The sequence below is a fragment of the Eptesicus fuscus genome, chromosome 14 (genome assembly GCF_027574615.1).
Source record: "Eptesicus fuscus isolate TK198812 chromosome 14, DD_ASM_mEF_20220401, whole genome shotgun sequence".
Lineage (NCBI taxonomy): Eukaryota > Metazoa > Chordata > Mammalia > Chiroptera > Vespertilionidae > Eptesicus > Eptesicus fuscus.
The window spans coordinates 58,180,127-58,190,760 of record NC_072486.1 but is presented as its reverse complement, the minus strand read 5'-3'; the positions used below and the strand labels follow the sequence as shown (position 1 = coordinate 58,190,760).

General features: G+C 43.8%; 1 protein-coding gene across 4 annotated transcripts in view; it reads left to right on the top strand.

Moving 5' to 3' along the window:
- The first annotated feature begins 667 nt into the window (after positions 1 to 667).
- BPGM (bisphosphoglycerate mutase) overlaps positions 668 to 10,634 on the top strand; it is a 30,657-nt gene continuing 20,690 nt past the window's right edge. Inside the window, exons 1-2 of one of the 4 annotated variants that reach the window (XM_008150513.3) lie at positions 1,014 to 1,507; positions 1,630 to 1,948. The gene's annotated coding sequence lies outside the window, so the exon portion shown is untranslated. Of the gene's footprint in view, positions 755 to 1,013; positions 1,508 to 1,629; positions 1,949 to 5,466; positions 5,574 to 6,036; positions 6,071 to 10,634 lie in introns of those variants that run through there. The other 3 variants (XM_054726193.1, XM_054726191.1, XM_054726192.1) reach the window with 3 other exon arrangements.

The following is a 10,634-nucleotide window of genomic DNA, read 5'->3' as shown; positions in this document are numbered from 1 at the left end:
GGTGTTTTCATTTCTTGTTTGGATGAAACTGAAACGTTTTCAAGAGTTGTTTTAAGTAAAATAGGGACTTGAGACACTGAGTTATTTTCATAGTTATCTACCCTGCTTGCTATATCAAAATCCAATTCCTCAGGATTGGTCTTAATGCAAGTTAATTTTAAAATTTATAATCTTGATTTTTAAAAATTCATTGTCTTTTTTTTTTTTGGGGGGGGGGGGAGAAGAAGCTGCAGAAAAGGAAGCATTTTCCTAGAATTATGAGTTAGCAACCTTGCAAGGGTCCTTGTCCAAGTTCTTGCCCCCAGCCAGCTAAATAATTCTGAACAAATCTCTTACACTTCAGAGTCCCCGCCTGTACCACGAGATTCTAAAAGGCAGGCGATGTTTGACATTGTTGATGTTCTCTGTGACAAGCTAGCATTCCGTGGGTAACCATAGCAACAGTAAAGCCAAATCCGGTGCGCAGGTGCCCTGAAGTGCAGGGTTAAGGATCCCCACAGGTCCAATGCTTCAAGACACTTGTGAACGAATGGCCGTCTGTCCTCCCGAGGATGGACAGTGGGCATTCTGAGTTAGAGAGCTTTCTAGAAAAACGTTCCCATCCATCCTGGAGAAAAGGAAGAGCCAGTGAGGTGAGACCACACGATCTGGGAAGTTGTATTCCTGGGAGTCGGGACTGGAAGGTGCCTCCTCCACTTGCAAGTTCAACTCCGATCTCTGAGAGCCGCGCTGGAATTGTCATGCTCTAACAAGGGTCCGTGGGATATGGAACCAACTACAAACACTTAGGTCTCCATGGATTCAACACATAGCTGGTCATGGAGTTTAAAAAAAAAAAATGTGGAAAGATTATTTTTTCGAATTTCTTGTTTAATTATTCTGAGGACCTGCGCGGTAGTCACCACGCGCTACTGGATTTGTTAGGAGGATGAATTAGTGGGAAATCCTCCCAAAGGGGACACTCAACACCAGGCAGGGCCGCTTCTAGAAATCGAGAAGGGGGACTGCCCCTGCGGCCAGGCACACACGCTCGTCCTCATCTTCCTCGCCTACTCAAAGGTTCTGACATTTGTGCTTCAAAGCCTGGTGCGGTCGTCCTAGCCTCTCAGAAGCTTCGGGTACTTTTATAGGTTTCTCTGGTTCAGTAATTGTGGCCTCCGAATTTATAATTCCCCTCATGCCACTCCATCCTCCCTTCGTCTGTGGTAGGAGCTGTCCTGCCTTCCATGGATCACTGTTCTCTCCCAACCAAAACGGGGCCAGCGAACAGCCTCAGGGGAATCCCTACACAAGCACGAAAAGAAAGCGCGGGTCGGCCGCTGCCCGTAAACCCGGCACTTTAAAGGCTTTTGTTTTAATCGCGACTTAAGACTTAAAACCACGGGGAAAGCAGGCGCCTCCCTCCGCAAGAACTACCCACTTTCAGCCCGGGTTGAAGTCTCCCACCTTAAAAAAGGCATCCCCTCATCGCCTCCAAGATTCCGCTGACACTCCCGTACGTGGGCAGGTACCGGCTTTCTTTACGGCGCGAAACTCTTTCTAGCCCCTCAGCCGGTTAAGACCGCCCCACGCCTGAGGCTTTTCTCTCGCGGGGTCGACGCTCCGGCTTTCCTGCTCTCTTTTTTCCAGACCCAAGCCCGCCCACCGGCGTCGAAGTCAGCTCTCTATTGGTCCAGACGTGTGCTCGTCTCCGCAGTGAGCCAATCAGAGCCTCACGTTCTACCCCAGGGATTTGGGAAACGGAAAAGACCTCGACCTGTTCCTGGGGAGGAAGGCGGGGCCGTAAATGAGTGACATGTCAACCCCCCAATGGGCAGAGCGCTAGGACCTGCCCCTCTGGCGCCCGGGCTAGAAAAGAGCGTTGATGCCGGCCACAGGGATGAGTCCTAGGCGGCGCTGCCTGCACAGGGGCTCCGAGGAGCGGGTGCTGCGGGTGGCCTCTTTGCAGGTGAGTGGTTTTGTCTCAGAGGGTTGCTGTGGAGGACGTTCCCATTTTTCAAGTGATGTGGCGTTTTATCTTGGAGTGCGGGAGGCCAGTTCCTTGGGACTCGCCCGGTTCTGCCTTTGAATCTGGCGCTCGCTCGTCTGCCCCTCACGGGCCAACCCCCCACGCATGCCCCAGGTCCCTCTCTGCTGTCCCCTTCTCTGAATGAGCCTGTCTGGGAGGCACAGGGCTGTCAGCTGGCGGGAGGACTCGCCTTGGTGGGGGTGTCTTGGCGGCAGGAATAAACAGGAATTGAAGGGAGGGAGGGTCACCTCTCCTGGGCGCCTGGCAGAGCCCCTTCCACGGCAGGGCTCCAGGAGGGAGCTGGGTGCCTTCAAGGGCCAGGCCACTGTATGTAGGGCCAAGGCAGACCTGCCCCCCGAAAGTCGAAGTAGACAGAAACCAACCTGAATGCCATGAAAGGAGAAGGGGGTGAATGTCTGGAATAGTTTCATGGGGCGCTCAAATCTGGAGCCAAATCACAGGTTCTTAGAGCCACTCAGAATAAAAAAGTAAGTGTATTCCCCCTCCTTTCAAAGGTGTGGGGGGCTGCGTTACTAGAGAAGGGCAATAGAAATGCATAAGGGAAGGGAAGTTCACGGTTAAGTTTTGAAGGGTAATGGGTTGTTACAGAACTTATTATAACTCCCATTCACCAACCTGTCTATCTCCCTTCCAAATTGTGGAGCATTTATAGCTTGTGAGTGGGACCAGAAAGTTAACTGACTGAATGCAGGATGGGGGGGTGGGGGGGAATCAAATACTATCTTTCAGCAGAAGCTACTAAGATTTTTCCATAGTGAAAGCAGAACACATGTCCATTTGCCTTTTATTTTAAAACTGACTCCCCTGAGTCTAGGGACCAGGGTTTATCCATCTCTGTTTTCTTCAGTTAGTGTGGACTTCAGAGAAGCATCATTCAAAACAAATGGTGTAGTGGAAGGAGCTCTGAGTTGCAAGTCGTGACACCTGGGTTTTAGTCTTGAAGCTGTTGCTATTTGTGTGATCGTAAACAAATCATTTCAACTCTCTGACTCTGAATTTTTGCATCTTTAAAGAGCAGATGTTGCCTTGGAATATTTCTGAGGTCCACGCCTGTGTTAAAGGTCTGTTTTAAAGTGAAAATGATTAGACATTTTCCACCACAAGTATATAAACAAAATCTCATTGCAGTAAGTTCCGTACCAGTCTGTTAGCAAATAAAAGTTCCCAGCTGTGAGGGTAGTGTTTGTTCTTTTGTGTCTACATTTAAATCATAGGAGAGACTTTGGACATTTTACAGACTGACCATTTTATAGAGGTAAAACGTGGTAGAAAAATGTCATTTTTTTATTCCATCCTCCAGCGGCAACTCACTGTTAATGTTTGGTTAGATCTTTTGGTGTCTCTTCCTCTTTTGCTCCCTACAGTTGGTTGAAATTAAGTGGCACCTTTCATTTTAAGTAATGACTGATACATCTAAACCCAGCCCTGCTTTCATCTTTGTGTGTCTGGTGCCCACAGATGTTTGAATTGATAGGTCTCTTGAATATTCTTGGAATGAAATCTGGTGTGAGGGAATGTTTATATGGGGAAATAGGACTAAAAGAATTAACAAAAAAATCTTTCACTGAAACTTGGCCACAAATATGGAAAAAAACATCCTTTATAAAATGTAAATTAAATGTTAGCCACCTCATTAAAGCATTTGGACTGTAGTATTTGGTATACTTCTAGGACTGTATCTTACCATCAACTTTCCCAGCCCCTCCAACATACACGCACACACACACAATTTGATTTCATTCCTCCTTCCACTACCCAATTTAACTTTTTCTCTTTACCCAGCCTCATTTTATTTCCAGCTTTTGCTTCTGCTCATGCCATCAGCAAGGTAGGATCACCTTCAAGGGCCTGAGGTCTGTGCCAGCCTTCATTTGCTAGCTGAAGTCTGCTCCATTCAACCCAGAATACCTCTCACTTTTTGGTAGAGTGCTTCACCATCATTTCATTTAGTCTTCCGAATAGCCCCCATGAGAACAGTAATTTCATTATCCTCCTCTTTTGGGATAAAAAACCTGAACCGCCTGAAGTTCAGAAAATTTAAATAACTTGGTCAAGGGTCACACGGTCAGTAAGTAGCAAAGCTGGGACTGATATCCAGGTTTCTTGACAAACTTTTGGGGTTTGGTGGAATAGTTTATGTTGACAAAAGCTACTAGTCTGGGGAAATAAGTAACCAGAGACAGGAAGGAGGTGTCATGAGTGAGTGCTGTGTATGTTGGTGAGGCCATGCGGGCTGAAACTAGCAACATGAAGACCAACATACATCTCATCACAAAAACATATCTCTTAGCTGTGAACAGGGGTTCACCTGCGATGGTTTGTTTCCCTGATAACAAGTGATCAGTCACAGCTGTTTGTTAGTAGATGTAAAGTTGGAGAATGACAGGGTAATAATAGTGCCTAGAAAAACAGTGTAAGTGATAGCATTTGCTCCTGGTAAAGAGGTGCTCTTATAATGCAACTACAAATGGAAAAGTTACTATAAAGCTTTAGGAAAAGTAGTAGATGGTGGAACACTAGGTACTTTTAGGTACAGTCATGTTTGGACTTTTAATATTGAGCTTGATTTGGGGGAAGGCATATTTTGTTAAAACTCCAAGGAACTGAGCTCCAGATTTCATTTCCCTTAAGCACTGTTCCTTTTTCCTTTATCAGAAATATGGTCAATCTCTCTATTTTTCTATATCCTCAAATATATAGCCAGCCTATCTTCTGTAAGTTAGGGTCCTAATGCAATGGGGGTTGAGTTTCACATTGAAGATTTGGACCAGGGAAAACATCTGAGTGGTCTGTGGTGGCATTTGAATAGTTAATATTTATATTTAAGGATAAGCTTTGGATCTTAGCAACTCTTGCTCTGTATCCCTTATTTTCCATTACTTCAATATTATATCATTGATCATATTTCTTACTCAATTTTTGGAAACAAAAAGCAGAAAGCAAACTAAGTTTCAGGCTGGTCTTTATCTTGTAATTTTATCTACCTGTTTTTTGTCATACTTGAATATTAGACATTACTACTTTTTGAACACCTGAGGAAGGGAAGAAGCAATGTCCTAGGAGCATTACTTTGGAAGACAGGACAAGCCTCAGTTATGGTGGAGATGGGGGAGGTATGAGAAATTATCTGGTTTAATTATCAGGAGTAGGAAGCAGCAGTAGGATTTTTATGCTGCATTTGTTGAAACTACCTAAAGATTCTGGAGATAGTGTAGAAGTAACCTCAGTAAATGCAATGCCTTGCGTGTGCACCAGTCCTGTGTGTGTGTATATACATATGTATATATGTGTGTATACACATATGTATATACACACACTAGAGGCCCGTTGCACGAAGATTCATGCAATAGGCCTTCCTTCCCTTGGCTGCCAGCACCGGTTTTCCTCCGGCACCCGGGAACCAGGCCTTCGCTCTGGCTGCAGCGGAAAAGCCAAGCCTCTTCAGTCGTCTTCATTTGTCTTCAGTCTTCGCTCCGCACCTGTGTATGCAAATTAACCCGCCATCTTTGTTGGTGGGCGTCTTTGGCTAGTAGGCATCATGGAGGTATGGTCAATTTACATAATTCTTTTATTAGTGTGTGTGTGTGTGTGTGTGTATGTGTGTGTGTGTGTGTGTGTGTATATATATATATATTACCCTCTTCATCCCTGCCTTGTCAAAAGGATATTAATCTTGAAACGTAATTTCAATTTTATGGTGGCATTTATGGAAAAAATATTTTTTACTCTATAGCAAATTTAGTTTATATATCTATATCTATCTATATATATCTACATATATCTATCTATATATATCTATATATATAGATATATCTATATATCTATATGGTGAAGGGTATTTGAAAATATAAGTCACTTGCAAAGTGTGTTTCCTTTGAATCACCTATTTGTTTCTTTATTGCCAAGGCAATTGCATAGCACCTATTCTTGAGCAAGCATACATTCATTTGAAGTGTGAGTCACTGTGGCCATTTATGAAGATGTCTAATAGAAGTAAAGTATGTCAAAATGACAGATTATTTTTTGAAGTTGACTAACAAGGTGAATAATTTTTCCTTCTAGTGTTTTCTTTAATCCATTATTAAATAATTAAATAAAGCAAAAGTAAACTACTCAGACTGATTTAAATGTTCTCAGTATTGTATTCTGTGAAGAATAAATACAATTATGAATGGGATTCCATTACTCAAGGTACTTGATGTTCTGGCCAAGAATAAAATCAGGTGATATAATAATGTTGGGATTATTCTGTGACCAGATGCTTCAAGTTTCAAAACAGTGATGCAATTAGTAGATGAGAGAATGGTATCCTGCCAGGCCAGGTATTGGCAAATTAAGGCCTTCTGGCCCACTACCTGCTTTTGTACAGCCCACAAGCAATGAGTGGTTTTTATATTTTTTAACAGTTGAAGTAAATCAAAGAATAGCAATATTTCATGTGCATGAAAATTGTATGAAATTCTCATTTCAGTGTTTATACATAAAGTTTTATTGGAACACAGTCTCATATATTCATCTGTGTATTGTCCATGGCTGCTTTCAGCTACAATGGCAGATTGTAATACCATATAGCACAACAAGCCTAAAAAAATTACTATTTGTCCTTTTACAGAAAGAGTTGCTATCACCTGAGCTAACCTGTAGTGTCTTTCACACTCATCTTCATCACATTTCAACAGCCATTTTCTTGGTGCAGGTCTTCATTGTATGTCACCAGAATTATTGCAAAGTCCTCAAAAGTATTCACATCTTTGATTTCTCTTATCTCAATTTGTAAATGCTGCCTGATTCTCCTAAAATACACATTCACATTATTAAACCTTTAGTGATGTCCTAGTATTTATAGAAGAACCTATATTCTTTGGCACAAGTACCTGCAGGTACTAGTCAGTCTTATCTTTCTAGGCTAGTCTCCTCCTACTTCCTCGTTGTACCCTATACTTAGGGTTATCATATAATTTTCCAAGTGGGACATTCAAGTGTGAAAATGTCCTTATAATAATTATGTTGGAGAAACAGGCCTAAAGCAAGATTGCTCTAGGAAAACCAGGACATATAGTCACCCTACCTATTTCCAGTAATTTTGAATGAGTCACCATTTTATATATGTATCTGTTCCCTTGCCTCAACTCACTATCCCCTTAGGCTAGAATGCCTTTTCCTTTTTCTATAAATCTTAATCTTGAACATCATTCCAAACCAGTTTAAAGAATGCCATGTTCATGAAGCCTTACTTAGAAATAATTTCTTTTTCACCTCCCTTATGAATGGAGTTTCTCATGATGTGAATTACTTACTGCTTTAGCAGTACATACACACGCACACATGTCACCCTTCCCTAACCAGTTCCTTGAAGACATATCCTTTTTGGTTTCTATATTCCTCACAGGCTCAAATGGGGTTTGCAACACATGTTTGAAAAATGAATTAATAACCAGATTAGGGAGACTGAGTATTTGTGATTTATAAATCATCCATTTTAATATGATTAAGTAGTGAGGAAAGTTGGGTTTCCAAGGACTGAGGACAGATCCTGGGTGCCAGTGTGGCAGTGTTGCAGAGTGCTTAAAGGCATAAATGTAAGCTTGATCCGTGTCACCTTGGGCAAGGTAACCTCTCCTCAAAGTTTCTGCATCTGTAAAACGGGACTAATCACAGTACCTCTCCATAGGACAGTGGCTGAAGATTCAAATAGTCTAAGCACATGGTGAACACTCTTTGAATGTTAGCTGCTATGACATCATATGATATCTTCATCATCATAATACTATTCTGGTGGGTAGGAAAATACAGAGACCTAAGACCAGGCATAACAATAGAAGAGCCTGGGAAGTACAGCACTGAAATCCTAAAGAATTTTTTTCCTTGGTGGAAGTAGTCAGCTGCAGAGTGTGAGTTCCAAGAGAAGATGGTCTCCACTTACCAAGAAATAACTAATCTGCAGTTTTTTGAAAGACCATTTCAGTAGAGTGGGCAAGGCACAAGTTAGGTGTCAGGGGACTAAAAAAATAATGGCTAGAAGAAAGGAAAAATAGCAAAGAAGAAGGGGCAGGAAGATGAGACAGTCATATAAAAGTACTTTTTTTTTTTAGCCATACCATACTTTAAAAAGAAAGGAAGCCTGGGGTATGAATTCACTGACCTGTATGATCCTTTTTTTGTATAAAGTAAATCATCAACTAAAATTAGTTGCTTAATTCAAGTGTCAAGGGATAAATGAGGAACCCTAAGAACCAATTCCAAGGTGGTGAGCTTTACCAAAAATAAAACTTGATTTTGAAAAAGAAGTTTTAAAGTTTGAGGGTGGAGAGTATATATTGGGGACCATATATTCTTAGTATGATCTCTATAAGTTGGGTGACTATTGCCCAACTTGACTTTGTGCATTGAGTTTTTTCTCAAGAACAGACATAAGCTGAGCCCTCCTTTATAGTCACCTTGCTTGTATTCATTTCATAAAATGCTTCCTGGGCTTGGAAAGACAAGTCGTGACTGGATATGTTCCTGTGAAATGAAGCCAAATGAGCCTAGATCCTCAAACCAAGACTCTAAAGTCTTCAGTAGTGAGGTAGGGAAAGCTCAGGGATCAGGGGGAGAAGACCTAAAATTTGCCAGTTAGTACTGTATGTTTTTGAACAAGTTAATCGGAGTCTCTCTCTGTGTGGAAATTATGGCCATTCATGAACATACTAAACTGTAAAGGCTACAAAAATATAATGGATGGTTATTCTTGGCGCTAGCTTTGCCACTAAATACACTGGGATTCTTGAGTTAAAGCTTTCTAACATCTCAGGCCTGCCAATTGATTGTTTTTACTTTGGCAGTTACCACCAAAACTGTCAAGCCTCAGTCTCATTAGCACAACATAATAATTTTTGTCTAACTTTGAGTCATTCAACACACCTAAGTTTTGTACCTAGCTATCTGTCAAGTGGCACACTAGCTTCTAGAGTTACGGCAGTAAGTCTGACCAGCTGTGAAACGGCTTGCAGACTATCAGGGCACATAGATGTTGAATAAGTAATAGGTCACAAGTGACCCATCATAACTGCACCCAGTGTTGTAAAGCAGGGTGCTATGTAAGTATATACCAGGCAGGCCTGACCATTTCCCAATGGATGAGAAAGGCAGAGAAGCCTCCCTAGAGCAGAGGTCCTCAAAGCATGGTCCTCAACCCAGCAGTATCGGTATCACCTGGGAGCAAATTTCAGGCCTACCCCCAAGACCTACTCAATCAGTTTCTGGAAGTGGGATGCCCAGCAATCTGTTTTAACCAGTTCTGCTGGTGATTCTGATGCGCATTAAAGTTTGAGAACTAATGGCCTACAGAAAATAACATTTACTCTAAGCTCTAAAGCTGCATCGTGCAATACAGTAGTCACTGGTCACGTGTGGCTATAGAACCCTTGAAATGTGGCTAGTCCAAATTGAGATGTGTTTCATTATAAAATACACACCAGGTTTCAAATACTTACTGTGAAAAGAAGAATGTAAAACAGTTCATTAAGAATCTACACTAATAAAAGAGAAATAGGCAAATTGACCATCACTTCACGACGCCCACCAGCCAATCATGAGTGAGTATGCAAATTAACCCAACAAAGGTGGTGGTGGCCCCACCCCCCAGCCGCTTCAGGCCTTTGGGCAGCACTCATGCTGTCACGGAGCAGCCAGGTGGGGTGGGACGCCTGCTATGAGGGGGAGGGTGGGGGGCTGAGGGAGCTACAGGAGTGGAGCTCCAGCTGGAGCAAATACTGAGGGCTCTGGCCGGAGCAAAGACGGAAGGAGGTGGCCAGAGGGAAGGCCTGGGTCCCAGGTGCCAGAGGAAGGCCTATTGTACGAATCTTAATGCAACCAGCCTCTAGTCTATATATATAAAAAGCCAGCAATCAGAACGCTGGAAGGACCAGTTGCTATGATGCCCACTGTGGACAGCAAACCAGCTGGATCAGGGTGGGACCGGCTGGTCAACCTCCCGAGGTCCCTACCCCCAGCCAACCTCACCCCTGATTGGCCTCTCCCACCCGGATCGAGGGTGGGGCGCCAGCCAACCTCCTGCAGACCCTCCTCCTGTACCCCCATCCCAATAGGGGGCAGGGACAGCCGGCCAACCTCCTGCAGCCCCTCCCCCTTGGCCAGCCCTGCCCCCAATGGGCCCACAGCCCCTCCCCCTGGCTGGCCCCACACCCAATGGGCCCTCACCACCCTGATCGGCCTGTGGCCCCTCCCCCCAGTCAGCTCTGCCCCCTGTTGGCTCCCCCATCCCCAGTCGGGGGCAGGGCCCATTGGCCAATTGCCCTGGGCCCTTCTCCCCAGCCGGCCTGTCTCTGATCAGCCCTGATCAGAGCAGGCCAGGTGGCCAACCTCCCACCACCTCCTCCTGACAGGCCCGGCTCCAATCCACCCCATTGGGACCCCACCCATGCATGAATTTGTGCCCTGGGCCTCTAGTTTTATATATTTTTATAAGGGTGGCTCAGTTGGAGGATCATCTCGTATACCAAAGGATTGTGGGTTCTGTTCCCCCTCAGATCATATACCTAGGTTGCAGGTTTGATTCCTGGTCAAGGTGTGTATGGGAGACAACTGATCAGTGCTTCTCTCA